General features: G+C 41.9%; 1 non-coding gene across 1 annotated transcript; it reads right to left on the reverse strand.

Annotated features, from left to right (window-relative positions):
* Positions 1-1,378: 1,378 nt before the first annotated feature.
* Positions 1,379-1,450, reverse strand: TRNAC-GCA (transfer RNA cysteine (anticodon GCA)). The gene has a single exon. It is a non-coding gene; the product is annotated as a tRNA-Cys (tRNA).
* Positions 1,451-17,506: the final 16,056 nt, after the last annotated feature.

A 17,506-nucleotide genomic window follows, 5' to 3' on the forward strand; every position in this document is an offset into this window, starting at 1 on the left:
GCCGGCGCGCCGCAGCAGTCTCCTTTTGTAGCCGAGCCCAGGCGCGTCACCCGCCGGAAGTCCCGCCCCTCCCGCCTATGCCACCGCCCCGCGGTTACCTGGGCAACGGCGCGGGGGGAGCTCGGGCTGGGAGGAGTTGTGCGGAAGGGCTTTGTGGGGATGGGCCCAAGCCTGGGTTCGCAACGCTCGTGGAACTTTCTGGATCCCCTTCTTCCAGCTAGTGGGCTCGCGGGAGCCGGGATTGCCCGGGAGCGCTGCAATTCTGGGTCAGCTCCGGATTCCCAGATCAGTGGGCCCCTCGCTTCTGGCTAGAGCGCGCAACACTTGGGAACAGGGCCCAGGGCAGGGGCCGTATGCTGCAATGGAACCTCTCAGAACAAAGCCCTGCTGTTCCGCCTCCCCGCCTGCGCCTCATTCGTCTCTTTCCTCGCCTCAAACCGGCTTAGTTTCTTAGCCCTGAGGTTCTGGGAAACCGCCGGCACGAAATGCTAAGCAGGACGGGCTTGGGTCCCCGAGCAATCAGACGCGCAGTCCATGGCCTCGTAATTCGCGAAACTGCGAAGTTGGAAGAGCTCTTGGTGCGAGTCTAGACCCCTGTATACACTTTATTTTCATATATAGGGGTATATTTTCAACGTTGGGCTCAGGCAGCACTAAATGAGGAGACGTTTGCAATAACTATTGTACAAACCTTGGGCCTTGGAGTTTCTGGCCTGTCGTTCCTCCGGTTTGGTTAGCCCAGGACACAGTAACACAAAAGAATGACTAGCAAATAGCATCAATTATATGACGTAACATGTTAAGTGCTACCAGTCTGTGAATTTGGAACTATAGCCTGAAATGAGTCCTGGGGCTTTCTAGTCTTGAGCGCGGGACACAGTGGAAATTGGGCTCTGTGTGCTTCAACAGCAAACACGGGATAACCTGGCACCGAGGAAGACGGAGATGCAAAGTTGAAAAAGCCCGCTTCACGTCGTTTTAGATGTTAGCAGGGAGACATGCAAGTCAACGAACTGTAGGGGAACCCCAAGATAGAGGTCAGCATGGGAGAGGTCTGATGGGACAGAGGGGCTGTGGGTAAGTCTCAGTTGAGTTGTGAAGAAAGGAGTGTTCCCAGCAAGGACACAGTGCAAAGGGAAGGCTGAGGTTAAGATGTGAAAGAGTATGATATTTTTAGGAAATTGCAGACGCTTGAATATAGACAAGAGTTGAGAGCTGGAGTGACGGGAGGTGAGGCTTCAGAAAATGAAAGGGAAGTCACTCAGTTGTGTCCGACTCTTTGTGACCGCATGGATTGTAGCCTACCAGGCTCCTCCATCCATGGAATTTTCCAGGCAAGTGTACTGGAGTGGGTTGCCATTTCCTTCTCCAGGGGATCTTCCCTACCCAGGGATTGAACCTGGGTCTCCCGCATTGCAGGCAGACGCTTTACCATCTGAGCCACCAGGGAAGCCCCAGAGGGGCTTCAGAGGTAGTTGACAAACACCCACTGGTGTATGTTTCTGAACTAAAAATTTTAAACTATCCTGGAGGCATTCCTCCATACTTAACACTTGAAATTGTAGCTTTCTGCATTTTCCGAAATGCACTTTTTCACCTGTCTGTGCTTGTGCTAAGGCTGACAAACACCTAACATTTCTATTCTCAGATGTTACCTTCTTCTCTATCACCTTATGTATAAAGGGTTTTGTTTCTTTAAGCATCTATTACTAAAAGTGTAGTATTGCCAGGAAGTGAGCTGCTGCTGCTGCTAAATCGTGTCAGTCGTGTCCGACTCTGTGCAACCCCATAGACGGCAGCCCACCAGGCTCCGCCGTCCCTCGGATTCTCCAGACAAGAACACTGGAGTGGGTTGCCATTTCCTTCTCCAGTGCATGAAAGTGAAAAGGGAAAGTGAAGTCGCTTAGTCAAGTCCGACTCTTCGCGACCCTGTGGACTGTAGCCAATCAGGCTCCTCTGTCCATGGGATTTTCCAGGCAAGAGTACTGGAGTGGGGTGCCATTGCCTTCTCCGAGGAAGTGAGCTACAACTTGATAATATAAAAATCACTTAAGTCATTTACCCACCCCTCACAGATAACTGCCAATAAAAGAACAGTATTGAGGTGCTAAGTAGGAGGACTCTTGCCTTGTCCAGATAAGTATCCCGGCAGAGACACCAACAGTTGTGAAAACATGAACAATTAATATTAATAGCAATAAACAATAAATATCGTGTGTTATGTGGGCTTTGAAGTCCTCCAGTTCCTAATTTAGTGTAATCTGTGTGTTTGGGAATCCAGCACGGGTTAACCAGATGAAACACCATCAGATGTTATATAGCAAATCACTTCAACCAAGTTTCCATGATCAGTGTTGCCATGGCTAGTGTTTCTTAAATGTTACCATGTTTAGTGTTTCTTTTTGCCTGAGAAAACCAATTGAAATTCCCACAAGTTTTAGAAAGATGCCTGTGTACTCAGTCCGTTCATCTCTACCCCCTTGTGACCCTATGAACTGTAGCTGACCAGGCTCCTCTGTGCAAGGGATTCTCCAGGCAAGAATACTGATGTGGGTCGCCATGCCTTACTTCAGGGAATCTTCCTGACCCAGAGCTGAAACCTGAGTCTCTTATGTCTCCTGCATTGGCAGGCGGGTTCTTACCACTAGCACCACCTGGAAAGCCCCTTTAGAAAGATGAAAATTTGATAACTACAAACTTGAAGGTACCTTCTTGGGACTGAAACAGTAAGACTGAAATATGACACTGAAAATATTTTTAAAATCTGGTATGCTTAATTCATTTTCTTTCTGGTTGCTCTGCTGTGCTTAGTCATGTCCAACTCTTTGGGATCCCAGGGACTATAGGTCACTAGGGGATTCTCCAGGCAAGAATACTGGCATGGGTTGCCATGACCTCCTCCAGGGGATCTTTCCAGTCCACGGCCGGAACCCAAGTCTCCTGCATTGCAGGCAGATTCTTTACCGTCTGAGCCAGCAGGGAAGTCCGAAAGTACTGGAGTGAGTAACTTATCCTTTCTCTAGGGGATCTTCCCAACCGAGGAATCGAACCAGGGTCTCCTGCATTGCAGGCGGATTCTTTACAGCTGAGCTACCAGAGAAGGCCCATGGAATATTATAAGTTAATTCTTTATTAAGAATAAAATAGAACTTTTTGGTTAAAAGAAAACTATTTGCTTGTATGTGTATAGATTATTTCAGAAAGATACCCCCAAACTAATAATATTGTTTCCTGTGGAGAGAGCTAGGTTCTGGAGAGAGGCGAATGAGAGAGGAAGACATTTCATAGTATACCTGTTTATACTTTTGGAGTATTTAACCCATTTGACTGTAGTACTTAATTAAAAAATAAAGCTTAAAAAAGTATAAAATTTCTTCCTCCCAATTCAAGCTTTGAACTAGTATCTTGTCCTTCCAGAAGCAGTTAGGTGATTCTTATTTGCCTTAAAAAACATCATTACAAGGAATTTCCTAGAAATAGGATCATACATGCTGCTTGCAATTTGCCCCTTTCATTTAATTCATTGCCATTTATCGAGGCAGGACAAATAAGTCTAGCTTGTTATTTTTGACGAGTGTATAATGTCTAGTACGCAAGCACTTTAACCATTCTGCTACTGATGAGCATGTTGACAGTTTACACTGTGTTGCAGAGAAATTCTCAAATACAGCTTTGGGCACTTTTGCAAGTATTTCTGTAAGACACCTGGAGCTGAAATTGCTGTGTGAACGTGAATGCAGATTTAAATCGAATAAATAACTTTCCACATCAGTTTGTGCCTGTCAGTAATGGCCAGTGTGGGGAGTTCTATCTTTTTTTTTTTTTTGTCTCACCTAAGTTTAAAGATTAAAAAGTGATATCTGTTGTTTTAATTTGAGTTTCTTGAATAGTGTGATTGGCATTGTTCAAATGTTTACTGACTCGTCTGTCATGTGTCTATTCTTGCCATTTGACTGTTTTTCTGTGGTGTCCCTCCACTGTTTTTAATGATATATGATAGCACTTTTATATTAAGGATAGTAGTGTTAATGTGTCATATCTGGCAGATATTTTCTCTAGTGTTTTGTAGCTTTCAACTTAGTACCTATATATACTTTGACCATGTAAAGTTTTTAATTCTTTTTGCCATGCCATGCAGCTTGCAGGATCGTAGTTCCCCAACCAGGGATTGAACCTAGGCCCCATGCAGTAAAAGAGTGAAGTCCTAACCACTAGACCGCCAGGAAATTTCTTGAAGCTTTTAACTTTTATGTAGGTAATAAGTTTCAATTCTTTCTTTTTGCCTTCTCATTTCTTTTCTTCTCTCTGCTGCCCCCCCCACCGCACTATTTCTCCTTCATTTGCTATGTTTAAAAGCTGTCACTAGTCCAACCTTGTAAATATGTTCTCCCGGGTTTTCTTCTGGTACTTTCATGTTTTCATTTTTCGCATTTAAATCTTTATTCCATCTGGAAGTTCTTTTGATATAAGGACTGAGGATTATTTGTAATTTCTTTGTTTTTCTCCAAATGGTGAACTGGTTTGTCTATTTTAATATTCAATTTCTCTTAATTCATATGAAATGCCATTTTTATCATGTAGTAAATTTCCTTAAAATACATTTTAGTGTCTGGTAGGCCTTTCCTTCTTTTTTTACAATTTTCCTGGCATTTTTTAGTATTTTTCTTCTTCTATATGAGCTTAGGAATATTTCTGGTAGATTCCTCTAACATCCCAGTGTGATTTTGATTGTGATTACAGTGCTTTTATGTATCAGTCAGTTTGGGAAGAATTAACTTGTTCATAATGTTGAATCTTCCTCTCTGTAAACAAGTTATCTTGCTGTGTCTTCTGCATTGTTGGTAGGTGGATTCTTTACCACTGAGCCACCAGGCAAGCCCAAGTTATAGTTTGATTTGCATTTATTAATAATTAGTGATGTTAAACATCTTTTCATGTGCCTACTGGGCATTTATATGTTGTCTTCTTTGGAGAAATGCCTAGTAACATCTTCTGCCCATTTTTCAATTGGGTTGTTTGTTGTTGTTGAGTTGTTTGGGCTATTTATTTATTTTGAGATTAACGCCTTGTCAGTCACATCATTCACAAATATTTTTTCCCATTCTGTAGGTCTTTTTTTTTTTAATGGTTTTCTTTTCTGTGTAAAAATTTGGAAATTTGGTTAGGTCCCATTTGTTTGTTTTTATTTCTATAGCTTTGGGAGACTACCCTAAGAAAATATTTGTGTGGTATATGTCAGAGAATGTTATGCTCTCTTCTAGGAGTTTTATGGTACCATGTCTTATGTTTAAGTCTTTAAGTCATTTTTGAGTTTATTTTGTGCATGGTGTGAAAGTGTTGTACCTTCATTGATTTGCACACAGCTGTCCAACTTTCCCAGCACCACTTGTTTAAGAGACTCTCTTTTTCTCTTTTATATTTATTTTTGCCTCCTTTGTTGAAGATTAATTGACTGTAGGTGTGTGGACTTATTTCTGGGCTCTTTATTCTGTTCCAGTGATCCGTATGTCTGTTTTTATACCAATACCACACTGTTTTGATTGCTGTATACTTGAAAAAGAAAACAGGTCCTGATCATTTCTTCTTAAAGGTGCTTTTTGTTGCTATCACAAATGAGTTGTATGAGATTTTGGTCTCCTTTCTTACCATTATAATTTATTTCAGTAGTGTGCTCTGTAACTCTCACCAGATCACAGGTATCCATGGAGATAGCTGGAAATAACTGGAGGCATGGTAGGAGCCAGTTTCATAAGGGCTTAAGAATTACACTAGAATTTTTTCTTGAAAGCTCTTGAGAGATACTGGAAGAGTTTAGGGATAGGGTGATATAACATCTAACAGCTGATTTTTCAGGGGGAGTGCCTATGAGGCACTGTGCTAAACTCTATAAATATTGTCATATTTTAGTCACAGCAGCTTTGTTTTACAAATGACTTGATCATATTTACATTTTAGAACAACCATTTAGATGTTAATTTGGAAGATGGATTCATAGGAAGCTTTTATGATGAGAGATTAGATTAAAATTGGTAAGGCTGGAACTTCCCTGGTGGTCTAGTAGTTAGGACTCCGTGCTTCTAATGCTGGGGGCACAGTTTCGATCCCTGGTTGGGAAAATAGGATCCTACAAGTTGTGCAGTGTGGGGGGAAAAAAAGTAAGGCCTAAGGCCTATATAGTAGAAATGGAGTGGGAGGGAAATATAAATATAAAGGTAGAATCTGTAGGTCATGGTGACAGGATGCTAAGTTGATGGAGAAGGAGTCATGGCTGACTTCCAGCTTTCTGTCCTGAGCAGGAGGATGCTTGGGGACGCCCTTTCTGAGACGGGGAGACCTAAAAGACGAGAAAGAGGAGACTGTGATGGGGTCAGAGTTGGAGGGGAGGAAAGATGAGGGGAGTTTTGGGTGTGTTGAATTACTGCTATACTTTTTTTCTTTAAAAAGGAAAGAAAAATTTTATTAGAAAACACAAAATGGAAAGTAAATTCTAGCTAAAATGCAAATTTAAATGCTTGTATGAATTAAATTTCTTACAATGCTTAGGTTTCAACTGACTGTGAAGCCTAGTGGGGTTGGAAATTTTTTTTTTTTGAGTGTCACCGATTTGTTCTGGTTTTCCTCTTTATCTCTAGGACTACACATGGTCTTGGTCTTCTTTATGAGCTATTTTCCCTTCCAACCCCCAGGCCCCCAGTTGTTAGTTTGTAAATAAACTTTTAATTTTGAAACTGTTTTACATTTATAGAAATGTTGCAAGGATAGTACAGAGAGTTCCTATATACCTAACACCCAATGTTCCCTATTGTTAATTAAAATGGTACAGTTGTCACAACTAATGATCTAAAATTGTTCAGTTCAGTTCAGTCGCTCAGTCATGTCCGACTCTTTGCGACCCCATGAATCGCAGCACACCAGGCCTCCCTGTCCATTACCAACTCCCGGAGTTCACCCTGACTCATGTGCATCGAGTCGGTGATGCCATCCAGCCGTCTCATCCTCTATCATCCCCTTCTCCTGCCCCCAATCCCTCCCAGCATCAGAGTCTTTTCCAATGAGTCAACTTCGCATGAGGTGGCCAAAGTACTGGAGCTTCAGCTTCAGCATCATTCCCTTCAAAGAACACCAGGGCTGATCTCCTTCAGAATGGGCTGGTTGGATCTCCTTGCAGTCCAAGGGACTCTCAAGAGTCTTCTCCAACACCACAGTTCAAAAGCAGCAATTCTTCGGTGCTCAGCTTTCTTCACAGTCCAACTCTCACATCCATACGTGACCACTGGAAAACCATAGCCTTGACTAGATGGACCTTTGTTGGCAAAGTAGTGTCTCTGCTTTTCAATATGCTCTCTAGGTTGGTCATAACTTTCCTTCCAAGGAGTAAGCGTCTTTTAATTTCATGGCTGCGGTCAACATCTGCAGTGATTTTGGAGCACCAAAAAATAAAGTGTGACACTGTTTCCACTGTTTCCCATCTATTTCCCATGAAGTGATGGGACCAGATGCCATGATCTTCATTTTCTGAATGTTGAGCTTTAAGCCAACTTTTCACTCTCCTTTTCACTTTCATCAAGAGGCTTTTTACGTCTTCACTTTCTGCCATATGGGTGGTGTCATCTGCATATCTGAGGTTATTAATATTTCTTCCAGCAATCTTGATTCCAGCTTGTGCTTCTTCCAGCCCAGTGTTTCTCATGATGTACTCTGCGTATAAGTTAAATAAGCAGGGTGACAATATACAGCCTTGACGTACTCCTTTTCCTATTTGGAACCAGTCTGTTGTTCCATGTCCAGTTCTGACTGTTGCTTCCTGACCTGCGTATAGGTTTCTCAAGAGGCAGGTCAGGTCGTCTGGTATTCCCATCTCTTTCAGAATTTTCCACAGTTTATTGTGATCCACACAGTCAAAGGCTTTGGCATAGTCAATAAAGCAGAAATAGATGTTTTTTTGGAACTCTCTTGCTTTTCCATGATCCAGCAGATGTTGGCAATTTGATCTCTGGTTCCTTTGTCTTTCCTAAAACCAGCTTGAACATCTGGAAGTAAGTCGCCTCAGTCATGGCCAATTCTGTGATCCTACGTACTGTAACCAGCCAGGCTCCTCTGTCCATGAGATTCTCCAGGCAAGAATACTAGAGTGGGTTGCTATTCCCTCCTATAGAGGATCTTCCTGACCCAGGGATGGAACTCAAATCTCTTACGTCTCGGGTGTTGGCAGTTAGGTTCTTTACCACTAAAGTCAACTGGGAAGCCCCCTAGTTCCCTGACCAGGAATAAAACCTGGGCCCCCAGGTTTACTCCCTGATTGGGGAACTAAAATACTGCAAGCCGCCATGCATGGTTGGTAAAAAATAATTGAGAATTTCAGGATAGTGACAGCAGAGCATTAAACCAAGCATGAGGCCCTTCTGAGCATGAGACCCTGTGTGATAGCATATCACACAGCATGTAACTGGGCCTGCGTAGAAGTGGTAAGTAAAGAGAGCCAATATTAAAGCAGTGGAAGTGGGATTGGAGACTGGAGAGCTGTAATGCAAGATACTAAAGAGGTAAGCCTAAGGAATTGATTGATGATTAGATGTGGCAGGTGAGTGGGTGGATAAAACATGGAATGTTAAGTTTCAGATGGGATAATGCTATTCACTGAGGGAAATCAGAGAACCAGGTTATCTTTGAGGGGAACATAATTAGTTCAGTTTTAAACATAGTAACATTTAATATACAAGTATCTATAGAAAAAGAACAGGAGAATACAGTTGGAACTGATAGTACTTACTTATCTCTGATGTTGAGGACCAGGTAGGAGGTGGTGGTTGGTTGGGGCTGTTAGCCTTTTAAAGAAAGAATCCATGCGTTTCTTGTATAATTAAGAAATAATATTTTTATTCATGAAAATCAAGTCACAAAGTATTATTGTGTTTGTAAGAGAAATGGGTTGAATCTGAGAGCAAAAATTTATAAGTTTGTAGTAAAAGAAAGGCATTTATGGTAGAAATAGATTTGTATCCACATGTTTTCTGTTTCTAGTAATACACAAAATTCAAAATAGGCCCTTAGTGTCCTGTTCTGTAATTTATTCACTTAGCACCTACAGTCTATGGGTTGCTCTACAGGGTGTATAATTTTAAAAATTTACATTCAGTTTTACTCTTATGTTGTATCTCTGTGTGATCTTGGGAAAATTACCAAGCTTCTCTGAGTATAGTTTCCTTATTGGTAAAATGGAGATGAAACTAACTTTACTGGGAATGTGAGAATTAAATAGGACTGTAAGAAAAAGTTCTTTGTAAACTCTAAAATTTGTAAATTCATACAATGTAGCTCTGCACCCTTCTTAGTGAGCCTCCTATCTCCTTTCCAGTTTCATCTCCCACAGCCTTTCTTCTCAAACTAGTTTCCGTACCACTTCCTGAACATGCCTTGGCACCTCACCCCCCTCAAGGCTTTGTTTAAATATCACCTTCTCAATGAGGTCTTGTGGCTCAAACAGTAAAGCGTCTGCCTACAATGCAGGAGACCTGGGTTCGATCCCTGGGTTGGGGAATCCCCTGGAGAAAGAAATGGCAACCCACCCCAGTATTCTTGCCTGGAAAATCCCATGGACAAAGGAGCCCAGTAGGCTACAGTCCATGGGGTCTCAAAGAGTCGGAGACAACTGAGCCACTTCACTTCACTTCACTTCACTTCACTTCTCAATGAGGTCTACAATGTGTACCTTATTCAAAACCGCAGTCTGCTCTTCCTCTTTAGCTCTTCATCCTCAATCCCACTTTTACTCTCTTCACACTCATAACAGATTTCTTACCTATTGTCTCTTCCTCCTCTACCCACTTCCCAATAGAAATGAGATTTCATTTGGGTAGAGATCTTTGTTTGTTTTATGATGTATCCCAGGCTTCCCTGGTGGCTTAGATGATAAAGAATCTGCCTCCAGTGTGGGAGACCCAGGTTCAATTCCTGGGTTGGGAAGATCCCTTGGAGAAGAGAATGGCTACCCACTCCAGTATTCTTGACGGATAATTCCATGGACAGAGGGGCCTGGCAGTCTATAGCCCATGGGGTCGCAAAGAGTCGTGATGTGACTGAGCGACTAAGCACAGCCCAGTAGCAATCGACTATCACTTTACTTTTTTCAGGCATATGGAACATTGCCTGGTACAGATTAGGCACTTAATACATATTTATTGAATGAATGAATACATGAATATGCATTGTGCCAGACTTTAAGCCAGGCACCAGGTAGATGTGAAAAAGCAAAAATGGTTCCTGCCCTCATCGAATGTACAGCCTAGCACTATAGTGGTTTTTCTGCCTGTCTGGGCTGCCCTCCTGCAGGAAATGTCAGAGTGACTAATTGCTGAGTTCAGAGCAGGCTTTCATCTCAGCAGTAAGCATTTTTCAGATAATTTTGCTTTTAAGGTTTTTTTTTTTTTTTCCTTTTTTAAAAAATTCTAATGGGAAGAGGAGGGAAAAATAGAAATGTCTTCTCTTTGTGTTAGTTGCTCAGTCATGTCTGACTCTCTGATCCCATGGATCAGAAGCCCACCAGGCTTCTCTGTCCATGGGATTTCCCAGGCAAGAATGCTGGAGTGAGTAGCCATTTCTCTCTCCAGGGGATAGTCCCAACCTAGGGATAGAACCTGAGTCTCCTGCATTGCAGGCAGATTATTTACCATTAGTCATTCTAAATTAAAAGGCAACAATTTCCCCCAATGCAAGGCAGAATAGTATCCCCTTTAAAGCACCATGCCTTATAGAAAGAGGCCTTATAGTTGAAAGAGGTCATGGAGTAGAGCTGGGTTACTTTTTTGTTCTTTTTTTTTTTCAACCTGAATAAAAAAGGTGGTTGTAATTTTTCATGCTATTGAAGAATGAAAAGATATGCAGTAAACATGTTTATTGGGGCTCCCCAAATAGCTAAGTGGTAAAGAATCTGCCTGCTAATGCAGGAGCTGCAGGAGACCCAGGTTTGATTCCTGGGTCGGGAAGATTCCCTGGAGGAGGAAATGACAGTCCACTCCAGTCTTCTTGCCTGGGAAATCTCATGAACAGAGGAGGCTGGTGGGCTAAAGTCTATGGGCTTGCGAAGAGTCGAACAAGACTGAGCATGCATGCACAAACATGTTTATTGCTGTCTTTTTTTAAATTACGAAACGCTTCATCTATGAGATCCTGACCTGTTTCCTAAGGTCCCCTATATGCAGTTGGTCAATATGAATTTTTATATTGCTAAAAATCTCTTTTTAAGAAAAGAGGGAAGAAAGAGCTCAAATTGAATGTATTTGAAAATAATCTGCTGACCCAACACACTTAAAACAATATGCCAGCAACTATTCTGTCTCTCACCCTTTTCTCATTCGGGCTTCCCTGGTGGCTCTGATGGTAAAGCATCTGCCTACAATGCGGGAGACCCAGGTTCGATCCCTGGGTCAGGAAGATCCTCTGGAGAAGGAAGTGGCAACCCAGTCCAGTACCCTTGCCTGGAAAATCCCATGGGAGGAGGAGCCTGGTAGGTTACAGTCTTCTCATTCAGGTAACCACAATCTAGGAAAAGTCCAATGCTGGGTGTCTACCTACAAGATGGAATAAAGAATTAAGGAAGAACGCTACTGCACAGGTATGCAACTGAAATAAATGATTTTTAATATCCCTTCCAAATGGAGACTATTGACTTTGATAATTTAAATTCTTAAAGCCTGGTTATCCTCATTTATTTGAATAATCCAGTTGATAACATTTTGTGTATATATGTCTCCTAGATAACTATTTTTAATTCTTCACCTTACTTTGCTATAAAATGTCTTCTAACTTGACTTTGATATTTCATCTTAATTTCTTTGTCTGCAAGTAAATTTTGTTATAAGCATTATAAGCATGAATTATTTTTCCCACGATCTTTTTGTCAGAAAAAAATTGATTAGAGGAAACTCTTGCGGAAGTAGCCTTGATCTCTTGTGAACAATTTCTATGGTGCCCCATAAACTGATGATATGATATGATGTAGAAATTTACTGTGCAAGATTTTTAGTGTTATCTTGTACTAGGTAACAACTTAAATTTTGTTTAACAATTGTCACATTGTGAATAAATTCTACAATATCCTCAACAAACCAGAGAGCAATACAAAAGAGAAACTCCGGAAATGACCCCTCTGCAAAGTCGTCTTTAATGCTGTTGATGATTTATAAGCTCTCATGTTTGTCAGTATCACCTTGTAGACACGACTCTATCATAGCAATTACATAAATGTGTATAATGTATTATAAATATTGATGTCAATGTCTTCTTTTAGAAAGGGTTCATAGCCAATTCCAAGGATACTAGAAAAGCCTCCAGAAAAAAAATTGCGCGCGCGCACACACACACACACACACACACACACACACACACACACAATACATGATGCTGTAAATTAAAAGTTCAAAAAAAAAGTGCAGAGAATGAATAAATAAAAACATGGTTTTCAGGAAGAGTGAAGAAATAAAAATAAGACAAAATAGAGCCAGGGACAAAGCTAAAAATACAGATAGGAATGACCTTCACATTTGCTACAGCTGGGCCGTGAATTTGTCTCTAAGCTGAGAGCCTCCTTGGTTCCACAATTCATGGTGTCCATAGATAAAAAACAAACCCGTTACTCTGGAGAAGTAAAACTTCCCAGAATTGAGGTCAGATTTGGCTGTCTCCCAGGGATGCTCAAGAAGAGAACATTGTGTTGGATGAGGAGCAGTGTCCATGACAGCATCCCTGAGAGGGTGTCTAGTTCAGAAGGGTGTCTCTTACAGCCTGATGGCAACACACCAAAAAGTGATTCAGTGAGTTAAAGCGGTGGGCTAAAGTTTCTGAGGTGGAGCATTCTCAGTGATCATCCACCTAGTACAGTTACTAGCATATAGCAGGTATCAAAAAGTATTTGTTGAGTGAATGTCAAGTACAGAAGATGAAGCTCAAAGACTCCCTCTAAAAGGCCCCACTAATTACCAAGACTTAAAATCTTGCTCCCCAACTCTGCACTCCTTTTGTAGCTATCAAGCAATGTAGTCATGAAATATTTCTTCTACTGTTGGGGTAAATTGCCATTTCAGTTTGGCTGGAGCATTTATGTGTGGGTGTACACACTTACTGGTGGTGATAGTGATAGTTTTGGGGTAAGAAAGTACTGTACTCATCAAACTGGGAGGTCAGATTGCTGACGACCATCACATCGTTCCTGGCTTAGATCCAGATTCCCACATCTAGGCTGTTCTTCAGAGAAGAGGCAGGGCTGGCGATGGTACTGCAGTGGGCCTTTGTCATTGGTCTCTGTGCTGAGCATGAGGAAGACCCAGTAACAAGTCACAGATGCACTGGAATTAAAAGGGACTCAAAAAAAAAAAAAAAGGGACTCAGTGGTGAGCTAGTAGCTCCTGAATCAGGGTTTCCTATAGTCCTGTAGGGTGACTGGGATTGAATTAAGCTCCCAGGTTGGGGTTCAGTCTTTTAGCTGGTAGAGTTAGAGGCTTAGGGTAGGGCCTTGTATAAGGGTCTTTCTTCCTGGTGTATGTCACCATCTCTTGTTCCTGAATGTCATCTTCTTGTCATTGATGTTGTAAAGGTGTTTTAGGGCAGAAATGTGGTCCCTGTGTGCAACTTTCCACCTGTATAATCACAATGGTGTCTTCATCATGGTGAAGATATTCTCATTTTCTGGTGTGTAACCTTACCTTATTCTTGCTTCAATAGCAATGGCACTGCTAGACCTAGAACAGGAAACTGGGAGAGAGAGCAAAGTGGCAAAGAATATGGAAATTGACTCCCTGGGTTTGAATCCTGGCCCTGCAACAAGCAAGTTACTTATTATTCTTGTTCCTCAGTTTTCTAATCTGTAAAAAGGGACAATAATAGTACCTGGCTCATAGGGTTATTGTGAGGACTAAATTAGTTGATACCTGTAAATTGTTTAGAACACTGTCTGTATGTAAATATTATATAATAATGTTTGCTAATAATAAAATAAGTAATACTGTTGTATTTGAACAGAAGAACTAACATAGCTAGTACATCAGCATAATATTGATTTATTAAAATATTGATTGAGTTCCTACTATGTGCTAGGGTCTTTTCTAGGTCCTTGAAACAATGTTGACCATAATAGACATAATCCCTTTCCTCATAGAACTTATAGATGAATGGGAGTACAGACATTAAACTAACAATTACAGCAGTGTAATTGTGCACTGGCCTCTCTCTTATTAGGGAAGTTGTCCCTTGACCCAAGTTTCAGGCATTTTAGTCCTAAGAATTCCAGTATACATTAGGAACAGTGCCTCTTTTGTTTTTATTTTTATAAAGTACATGTTCTAGTTTTCTAATGAAATATGACAAAATGCCCTCCACCCCCCACCAAACTGGTAGCTTAAAATAGAAACAGTAAAAAAAAAAAAGAAACAGTCACTTATTTGCTCAAAGCTCTGCATTTAAACCAAGGTTTATCAGAGATAGCTTGTGTTTGTTCTGTGTGGTGACTACTAAGATTGCTCAACTAGGGCTGCAGGGTTCATCTAAGCTAGATCACTCACATGCTGTCTGCTGGCTGGGAGCTTAGCTGGGTCTGTTCATCAGGACCTCTATGCTCCTTCATGTCATCTCTCCACATGGCTAAGTTGGGCTTCTCACAGCTTGGCAGCTGAGTTCTGAAGAGGAGCAACCCGCAAGGATAAGCCACAATGTGCAAACACTTATTAAGGCTCTGCTCACATTCTACTTCTTAATGTCCCATCAGCTAAAGCTAGTCCCACATCCAAGTCCAGAGTCAGTGTAGGAGGGACCTATACAAGGGCAAGGATTCCGAGACATAAGAATCAATAGAGTTCAGTTCAGTTCAGTTGCTCAGTCGTGTCTGACTCTGTGACCCCATGAACCGCAACATGCCAGGCCTCCCTGTCCATCACCAACTCCTGGATTCCACCCAAACGCATGTCCATAGAATCGATGAACTGCCATAGAGACAAAGGCTATATCTCTATTTTCTAAAAAAATTATTTGTCCTTTTATTCCTCCTCAACCACATATGCTATACCCCCTATCTGTGAGATCTCCCCTATTTGGAGAGTGGTTAAAAACTTCTGTTACAGGCCATATAATTTAGGCCAATGTTATTCTATGATAAGTAGATATTTTACTCTCATTGAAAATACGGTGAAGGACGAAAGAGTAAATTTAACTAAACTGTGTTATTTTGATATGCAGAGCTGGATCTTTATTAGTGAAGAGTGATAAGGTAGGAGGGTCCCAGGGTTGTCTGAATAGTATAAAAGTGTAGACATACAAATTTGTTGTGTATGCATGCATGCTAAGTTGCTTCAGTGGTGTCTGACTCTTTGTGACTCCATGGACTGTAGCCTGCCAGGCTTTTCTGTCTATGGGATTCTCCAGGGAAGAATACTGGAGTGGGTTGCCATGCTCTCATCCATGGTATCTTTCTGACCCAGGGATCAAACCCACATCTCTTATGTCTCCTGCATTGGCAGATGGGTTCTTCACCACTAGCACCATCTGGGAATCCCAAATTTGTTGTCAAGAGGAGCGAAAAAAACATGGTCAGGAAAATGCCACTGGGCATCCAGTCTGAATTATAGTGAGAAAGACAAAATGGGAGAAATTGCAGCTAGGTCAATCTCACTGATTTACCTATGAGAGTAGAAGAGCTCAAAGGTAAGTCAGTGAAAGGTGAATGTCGGCTGGAGCTGAGCTCTCCACACTGACAGTCCCTTAAAGGGAGGGGCTGGGGCTGGTTTGTTTCCTTGTCTGTCTTTAACACCTAACTCACTGCCTAATACAGAGGAGGCACCCCAAGTGGTTGTTGAATGGATGTAGACATTGAGGTTTGAAGAAATTGCAGGTTGTAAACCATTCCCTCTCTTTAATATCCTGGTGTCACAAAATAATTAGAATGACCTTTTTAAAATACATACCATTAAAAAAAATTGTCAGTCTTGAAGTCATTGGTGGTACTGGGGCTCAAAAAGCACTCCTCTGATTAAAATCCCTTGATGGCTTCCCATCCCACTTAGATATCCACATGGCTTCCTTCTTTTACGTCTGTGCTAAAAAAAAGGGGGGGGGGCCTTCCACAATATACAAAATATCCTCACCACTTTCTAGCCTGCTTTTTCTTTTTCTTTTTTTTTAATATTCATTTGGGCTTGCCTGGTGTCTCAGCCATAAAGAATTCCCCTGCAATGCAGGAGACACAGGAGATATGGGTTCAATCCCTGGGTTGGGAAGATCCCCTGGAGGAGGGCATGGCAACCCACTCTAGCATTCTTGCCTTGAGAATCCCATGGACAGGAGCCTGGCGGGCTACAGTCCATAGTGTCGCTAAGAGTCAGACATAACTGAAGCAACTGAGCAGGAGCATGAGGGGGTTAGTTGTGGCATGCAGGATCTTTCATTGTGGCATGTAAGGACTCTAGTTTCATTACACAGGCTTAGTTTCTCTGTGGCATCTGGTATCTTTGTTGCCTGAACAGGGATTGAACCCACGTTCCCTGCAATGGAAGGTAGATCTTAACGGCTGAACCACCAGGGAAGTCCCTATCCTGCTTTTTCTTTATAACGTTTATCCCTACATGACCTGTATTTCTTTTTCATGGTCTGCCTCTCCCCACTATATTGTAAGCTCCTTGAAAGCTGAAGCTTTGTTTTGTTCACTGTGCTATAGGCCCCAACACCTAAAACAATGCCTGACATGTCAAAAGTGCTAAAAAATACTTGGTGAATGAATGAATAGTGTACCAAGCCATGGAAGGCTAGGCCTCACTGATTTCCTCCGGCTAGAGGCCAAGACCCTGGAGACTGTGGAATGCAGGTATCTATGTGGGCTTCTACAGCCATGTCCCTCCTACTTGACCAGTGGGAAGAACTCATCTTGGCTGTGTCAGGAGCCCAGGCCCTCCTGTTTGGAGTTACTGTTAACTGTCTGTAATTGTGAGGTTGAGGGCCTAGGTAGTGCAGGATTCATATGGCTTGGGAATGGTACCAAGGGCAGGCCTATCAGTCTTTAAGTTAGTTTTTCAGATTCCAATCAGAGAACCTTGACTGAGTGCGTTCAAAAAATGGAAAGAAAGCCCTTGTGTTAGGTATGTGGCTAGGTAAGGAAAAAATGGTAGATAGGATTATGAGAGAGATGATATCTCATTTAAAAGTAGACACATACTGAGTTTAGTCAGGTCTGTGTTTTGAAATATTTTCTCTAGTTACATGTGGATGGATTGGAGGAGGCTGAAGTGAATTAGGGAGAAAATAAAGAAGAACATTCCAGAGAAAATAGCATGAGCATCTGGGAACACAGTGGAGTATTGCAGTTAGGCCAGGGCTTCATAGGGATATCTCATCCATCTCTCTAGAGTGCTGGGGAGGAGTGGTGGGATGGTAGGAAGTTCAGGATTGTTGGTACAAGGCTGGCAATGAGGAGATAGTAGAAGGTAAGCAGGATAAGTTAGAAGGCCTTCCTGTGACTTTCTTCTTAGTG

This window comes from Ovis aries, chromosome 2 (assembly GCF_016772045.2).
Source record: "Ovis aries strain OAR_USU_Benz2616 breed Rambouillet chromosome 2, ARS-UI_Ramb_v3.0, whole genome shotgun sequence".
Taxonomy (NCBI): domain Eukaryota; kingdom Metazoa; phylum Chordata; class Mammalia; order Artiodactyla; family Bovidae; genus Ovis; species Ovis aries.